Source organism: Sceloporus undulatus, chromosome 3 (assembly GCF_019175285.1).
Source record: "Sceloporus undulatus isolate JIND9_A2432 ecotype Alabama chromosome 3, SceUnd_v1.1, whole genome shotgun sequence".
NCBI classification, from domain to species: domain Eukaryota; kingdom Metazoa; phylum Chordata; class Lepidosauria; order Squamata; family Phrynosomatidae; genus Sceloporus; species Sceloporus undulatus.
The window spans coordinates 143,797,359-143,805,072 of NC_056524.1; the positions used below are offsets into that span (position 1 = coordinate 143,797,359).

A 7,714-nucleotide genomic window follows, 5' to 3' on the forward strand; every position below is an offset into this window, starting at 1 on the left:
AATAATAACGTACTATACAATGGTGTTTCCATTCCCACAACAGTTTGGAGGGGACAATAGTGCCATGACTTGAGCAGAATGGATGGATGTAAGAGAAAAAATTCTCAGAGGACATGTGCCATATGTTCCAGCCTGCTTTATGATCTATTCTAGGTGCTAGGGTAATCACAATGCTGTGGTCCCCATTTAGGGCTCTTATCTTGCCATCCACTCTCCATAGCACCCCTTGTGCTGAATTTGGAACATTATTATTAAAGAAGTATATTGATTAAAAGAAGTTAGTTGTGTTGTTATTTTTAAAAAAAATAATACACTAAATAGAAAGATGCCCTAATAACCAAAGTCCCTCCATATGACCCCAGCCAATCAACATTTTAGAAGCAATGAGCACTTGTTTTTATTTAATTGTATCCCGTGCTTTGTAGATTTAGCAAAGCCTTTGATTGTGTGGTCATGAAAAACTATGTCTAGCTTTTAAAGAAGTGGATGTACCACAGATTTGACATTTAATTTATACTCAGGACCAGGCTATTGTCGGACACATGTGGAGAACTGAATGATTTCCAGTTGGAGGGGGTTAGGCAAGGTGCCTTTTATCACCATAGACTCAGTGGTGTGCCTTTCTTGATTGTGTCTATCCATCTGCAATGGCCTTCTCTTTTCTTTCGTCTTCTACCTTTCCTCGTATGATGTCTTTTCTAATAATCGTGTCTTCTCATGATTTACTATGTCCAAAGTACAACAGTCTCCGTTTAATCAGCTTGGCCTCTAGAGAGAGTACAGCGTTGATTTGTTCTAATACCCATGTATTCGACTTTCAGCTGTGCAAATGTACCCCTGGCCACTGCTGAAACCTGAGCACCCAGGCTCAGCTGAGTCCGAAGCACCCCCAAGCTGGAAGCCTGGATTTCAGGGGGAGAGTAACCGCATCCAGCATAGGCAACGTCCCTATTCCTGATCTGCCTAATGACTGACCAGGAGCACCTCTGTCTTGCCTGGATTAAGTTTCATTTGTTTGCCCTGACAGCAGAATTGGTTCAGTGAGAGACAGCACCCTTGGAGTCAGATGGAAAGGAGAGATAGAGTTGGGTGTCATCCGCATACTGGTGACATCGCACCAAAACTCTAGATGGCATCTCCCAGCAGTTTCATGTAGATAATAACATGGAGACAGAACAGAACACTCTGTGGGACCCCACAGGAGAGCAGCCAAGGAGGTCAAACAGGAATCCCTCAACACCACCTTCTGTGTTCACCCCTCAGGAAGACTGGCACCATGCATAACACAGTATAAGTAAAGAGACAGTCAGGATACCTGGGTAATCTAAACAAATACAGTGGTGCCTCGTGATACGAAATGATCGTTACGAAATTTCCGGGATACGAAAAAGTCAGATTTGCAAAAAACTGTTTCGGGTTATGAAATATTTTTTGGGTTACGAAATTCATTTCGGCGCGAAATTCAAATGCTGCTATAGGCTTTCCAGTGCTAACGGAGTATTCGGGTTACGAAAAATTTCGGGTTACGAAAGGAATGGCGGAACGAATTAATTTCGTAACCCGAGGCACCACTGTATAAGTCTCCAGGCCAGATGAACTACATCCAAGATTTAAAAGAACTGGCAAATGTATATCGGAGCCATTGGCAAATCTTTGAGAACTCCTGAGAACAGGAGAAGTCCTAGCAGACTGGAGAGGGAAATGTTGTCCCCATCTTCAAAAAGGGGGGAAAAGAGGATCCCAACAATTATCGTCCAGTAGTCTGACATCAATACCAGGAAAGATTCTAGAGCAGATATTAAACAGAGAGTCTGTGAACATTTAGAAGCAATGCCATATCACAAAAAGTCAACAGGGCTTTACGAGAACAAGTCATGCCAAACAATCTAATCTCTTTTTTGATAAAATTACCAGTTGTTAGATAAAGGGAATGTGTGGATATAGTATATCTTGATTTCAGTAATGCCTTTGACAGGGTTCCCATGACATTCTTGCAAACAAGCTAGTGAAATGTGGGCCGATAAAGTAATGTGTTACATGGATTTGAATTGGTTGACGGCCGAACCCAAAGGGTGCTCCAACAATGGCTTTTTTTTTCATCCTGGAGAGAAGTGACTCGCCCGGTCCCACAGGGTCTCCTGGGCCCAGTGCTATTCAACATCTTTATCAATGACTGGATGCAAGTATACAAAGTCTTTCCGATCAGCTTCTGAAGAAGAAACTTAACTGATGTCTTTAACTATCAACATTTACTATTCAACATCTATTCAACAGTAACTATTCAACATTTTTATCAATGATTTGGATGACAGAACTATGGGCATACTTATAAAAATTTGCAGATGACACCAAATTAGAGGAATAGCTAATACTACTCCAGTGGACAGGTCAAAATTCAAAACGACCTGAATAGACTAGAAGGGGTCACACGACGACTCACAGGTTGAGAACCACTGGCCTAACAGGAAGACTCTTGAATGAAACAGACATTCATTCTGAATTTGCTGATATCTCATTCTATGCCCTCAATTTATCTCTTTAATTTCAGCTCTATTTGCCACTGGAAGTTCGCTTTCTGAGTGCCTGTTTGTTGTTTGGGGGAAGAACACATTGTGGAAAGCTGTGCTATCTGTTGAGAATTTACTTCTCAAGCTCTCAAGATATGGGGATAGTGTTTTTTTCTCGAGGGTAAAACAGTGAAATTAAAAAGTAAATAACTTGATATTTTAGATAGTATATTTTGCTGTTGTGTTTAGCATCTTTAAGAAATGTTTAGTTTAGCCAAGTCATTAAATATTCTTAATTCTAGTGGCAAGGGGAACTTCTATCCTATCTGTTCTTCCATTTTATATAGTGAGTGAATGCGAAACATCAGCCATGTTGCCATTGGAATGCCAATACTTAAATAAAAATGCCTTGACCCCATTGGCTGGCCCACTTACACCTCCAGTGAAACATTTCCAACTCAAACGGAAACCAAAAAGTGCCACTCTCCGAGCAGACTCTTGCAGAAATGTAAGTATTGGCAGTGTAGATGAACTGATTAAAAAAAAAAACATAGGGATGTTTTGTAACGAGGCATGGTTATTTTAAAAAATATTCAGTATGTTCAGCTGGTGGATTGGGACCTGGCCTAAAAGGAAGAGAAAGTAGAAAGGAGGAGGAGAAATAGGACTAGCCCTGACATGTTGGAGAATAGGCACTTTCATTTTCTGTAGAAATATAAAAGAGGGCAACTTTGGTAGATGGTAAGCTGCACGTGTTGAAACTTTTCCCCCCTACAATTGAAGATACATGAATGTTGAAGACTAATGGCTCATAATAATGTCAGCATACTGAATACTGTATATTAATACCTCAAGAATGTTTAGTCAAAAACAACCCCAAAAACCTTGATTTACATCCATGGGTCAATATAGGTACTATAAGTACTCTTATCAACAAAAGAGCCATCCCTTTCTCTGAGTAGGCAGCAGAATGCGAGAGCTTAGTCTTTCCTGGGGGAAGCAAAATAAAAGCACTGATCCCCCTCTACTCTCTCCGCCATGACACCGCTTCTAGCACTTTTGTATGTCTAGGTAGGAAAATAGCGTTAGCAGTGGCTATTTGGAACTTCCCCTCAAATGAGTGTTGAAAGGAATCAAACTTTGAAATATCTGAGTAAGATATTTGTTTATGTTTGTCAGCTTTTCTGGGTTAAAACTTGGACAGAGTTAGCATATTAAAGTTATACTTGCTTTGCCTTTGCATCCTTTTTGACATGTGTGCCTTTTTTTAGCCCTGTCCATGCCTGGTCTTCTCTCACACACATCACATACATTTAATGTAGTTCTCTCCTTATCTATCCAACCGGTAGGTTGAGCCCAAGCAATTATGTTTGAACTTCCTTGGCATCGTTTCCTCTTGCTTTGTTCTTTACATCCTTTGCTCCATGCCCTTAGGTTTTACCCTTATTTGTGAGTCACATCAAAATCCATAATTTGCCCCAAAACCTGCCCTCAATTTATACATGAGATCAACTTATACATGCTTTATGGTGCTTTAAAATGTAAAGTGTGCATATTCCTTTGGATCAGTAGGTCATGTTTCAATTGTGCTACAAACACTAAGAATCCTTTAAGCTTAATATTATTATATATATCTTTTAGCTACTGAAACTGCACAGCAGCTCAAGAAGACAGCTGGAGTGCCTTTCCATGCCAAGGGAAGGGGGCTAGTGAAAAAAATCGATACAACAAGTAGGACGTTTTTTCTCTCTACTTATACATTCGGAAACTATAACTAATTCTACTGTTTTGTATCATTTTGAAGGAGAATTACTCTCTTCATCTCTTTCAGCAAAAACAGCAAGGAGTCTGAGGGGTGGGGCTTCTGTGAGTCACTGGAGGCAGGGCTAGCAGCCTAGCTCTATATAACTGCTGCCAGAGGCTTTCAAGCTCAATCCCTGCACTGGAAGCAGAAGGAGAGCTGTGTCTGAGAGGACATCCTTGACTGGGTGTGTTTTCAAACTTAAGTGAGTGTGTTTGCTCCTGACCATGTGCTCTCCCTGAGCACATGATCTAAGGGGGTGGGGCTTCTGTGAGTCACTGGGGGCAGTGCTAACAGCCTAGTTAGGTCTAACTGCTTCCAGAGACTTTCAAGCTTAGTTCCTGAACAGCAGGGAGCAGAAGGAGAGCTGTGTTTGGGAAGACATCCTTGACTGGGCATGTTTTCAAACTTGGATGAGTGAGTTTGTTCCTGACTCATTTAAAACAAAACTGTTTTTTCACCTCTGGACACTCCTAGAAACAGTTTTTGGATTTATGAAGTTAGCCCTTGTAAGCCAGAAACACCCCTTGAAAACCTAAAATCAACTTGAAAAGTGACCTTCTCAACACTCTCAGTTTTGACTGCCAGTTTTTTTCTGGTTTCAGGCCTGATGCAGCTTGTACCCAGTATTGGGGATGAAAGCTGCCCATCCCAGTCTAGATACTGCCTTCCCTGTCTTGAGGAGCTTTCTGTAAGAGATACAAAACAGAGATTCCTTTATATAGCCTGGCTGCATACAATATGAGTAAAAACCAAAAACAGCATTTTTTTCTCCTTATACTTCACATATATGTATGTGTGTGTGTATATATATATATATATATGAAATATAAAATATTAGATTATTATATATGTATGTATATATGTATGTATCATGTGGCCCTTCAGATGATGTCTCACTGCAACTGACTATCCTGGCAAGGGCTACTGGGAATTTCAGTCAACACTTAGAAGGCCTCATTATTTTTACCCCTGATTTATATAAACAAACACTTTTTGATATCTAGGACACAGTTCTTTCCTCCCTTTTAATTAAATCTGTGTGTTCATGTTGCTCTTATATGCTAGTATAGACAGAACCGTGGGGAAGCATTATAATTGCATATATAGGACAGTTGTCTTGTAGCATCATCCTCATCCCTTTGCCCAGATAGTAATGGCTTAGGAATGGTTTTTTGGGCATTGTTGATGACTTCTTTGTGGGATGTCTGTCAATTGTAATGAAGAGAGCATTGGGAAATCCTTTGGGAAAATGTTACTGTCTGTATTTTGGAATACATTGTGAGTGGCAACTGCCTTATGTTGTCTGTAAGGTGCTGTGCTCCCCACCAGCTTCAAAGAGCTACTCTCTGCTGGATCTCTTCTAATGGAATTGACAGTGGCTATATTACTTTTATTAGCAGAATAAAATAGAGATGAAATAGCATATTTCCTCCCCCTTTTGCCATTGATGCGGTAAAAAATAGTGTTCCTTATTCTGATACTTTCAGGGGAAATGGTTTTTCGAAGGAAATATTAAATAGAAAAAAAAATTCTATTATTGCACAAAATGTCTGAAATTTTCTTCCTCTGAATCTTTCTGAGCCACCAAAAGAATACTTTTTTAAAATAAAAACAGGCAGACTGTAATAACTGCATTTAACAGTTGCTAGAGGACAATCAATGTACACATCCTTGTGAAAAAGTAGTTTTTGCTAATAAGCAAAAACAATAGTGGAAAAACAATGTAAATAAAAGGTTTTTGTTTTTAAATCCTTTAGATGAACGATTTGGTTCTAATATTTTCGTCACGGCTTTAAACATAGTGTCTGTGGCTTCTGATCCTGTAAATAATGGACATAATAAATACAACAAAATATTTAGTCAGTGCTGTTTGAGATATTTTGATATTATTCAGCATTTTGATATTCTTTGATAAGCTGTGATATTATCACTGATTTCAGTGATATCCATTTTCCTCATTAATATGTGTTTGGTTTTTCAGCTCCACTGAAAGGAATACCAAAGCAAGCTCCATTCAGGAATCCCACAACCCCAAGTGTGTTTAGTCCTGCTGGAAATAGAACTCCAATTCCTCCCTCAAGAACCCCTCTGCGTAAAGAGAGAGGAGTAAAGGTATATAAACTTTTAAAAAGCGTGTTTTAAACCTTCATTCCAAGATGAGAATGTAACTCTCTCCAAAGGTGTATGGATATAAATATTATGCTGTGTATATTTGGACAAACTTTTAGTCATATTGCTTAGGTGCCTGTTTGGCACTGCTTATAAATGGAAGCTTTGGAGCAGGAGTTTGCACCACTTGATTGAACCACTTCTTCGATGGCAAAAGATTGGCTATGCGTCCCTACCCTTATTTATTTATTTATTTATTTATTTTATTGGGAAAGGAAGAACTAGCAGAGAAAACTGGACATGGGGTTGCAAATAAGGTCATTTCTGACTGCATTTTTATAGCTTATTAACAAGATAAATATGTAGATTAGCCTTCCGCAGTATAGATCTTCTTTCTCTTAAGGCAGGGGTGGGTAAGTGTGGAAGGTGAGGGGACTTCATTAAACCACTAGGAGACATTGAAGGGTTGCACCTGCTCGCAGAAAAAAAAATTGTCCCCCTAAATGCCTCTAGGAGGAGGTATGGTGAAACAGGTATGGTTCTGACTGAAGGTCCTCAGCACATATCAGTTAATTTAGATTCTATCTGGGGTCCCATTTTCCTCTTCTGGCTACCTAGACAGCCAGTCTGTGATGGTGGTGCAATCCACACATTGTTAACATCAACGCTCCACATAAGCATTCCTAAATGTTGGAATCTCAGAATACTTATATGGGATAATGAGCAGGCTCTTTGGTATTCTTTTGGGCTGATTATTATAAGCAGTAATATACAAACATATACCTTCCCCTTAGGGAGAAACACAGACATGTTAATGTCTGATGCTTGTGTTCATCACATTACATCACAGTGTATGTAAGGGATCATATATTTTATTACATTATGTGACAAGTAAGATGTTACACTCATAAGAATTGAATCTTTATCTCTCATACTCACTTTATTGGGCTTTTTAGTACTATTCACTTAGAATAACTTTATCATCTCAAATCACGTAGTTTATCCATAAAGTATATTATATTTTTGGTTGATGAACTATATATCTCTAAACAAACATCTGTGAACACAGGCATCAAAGAGTCAGGCTCCTTGAGCACTGCTGTCTCTCTCTAGCAGCATCTGTTACATCTTTATAAATATCTATAATGGGCATCCATTATAGTCATAATGGGATATATACCTATTTTAGCACAGCTTGGATGTTTCTCCTATCGGTGGCATTGTTCAGCATATCTGATGTAAACAGTTGCTGGTCACTTCTGACAAGAAATTTCATCAGACTGGCTCTATAGTT

At 39.1% G+C, this 7,714-nt stretch overlaps 1 long non-coding RNA gene across 1 annotated transcript; it reads left to right on the forward strand.

Annotated features, from left to right (window-relative positions):
* The first annotated feature begins 2,653 nt into the window (after nt 1-2,653).
* LOC121924779 lies at nt 2,654-6,426 on the forward strand. The gene is made up of 3 exons (XR_006102717.1): nt 2,654-3,015; nt 4,149-4,238; nt 6,293-6,426. It is a non-coding gene; the product is annotated as an uncharacterized LOC121924779 (long non-coding RNA).
* The last annotated feature ends 1,288 nt before the right edge of the window (nt 6,427-7,714 follow it).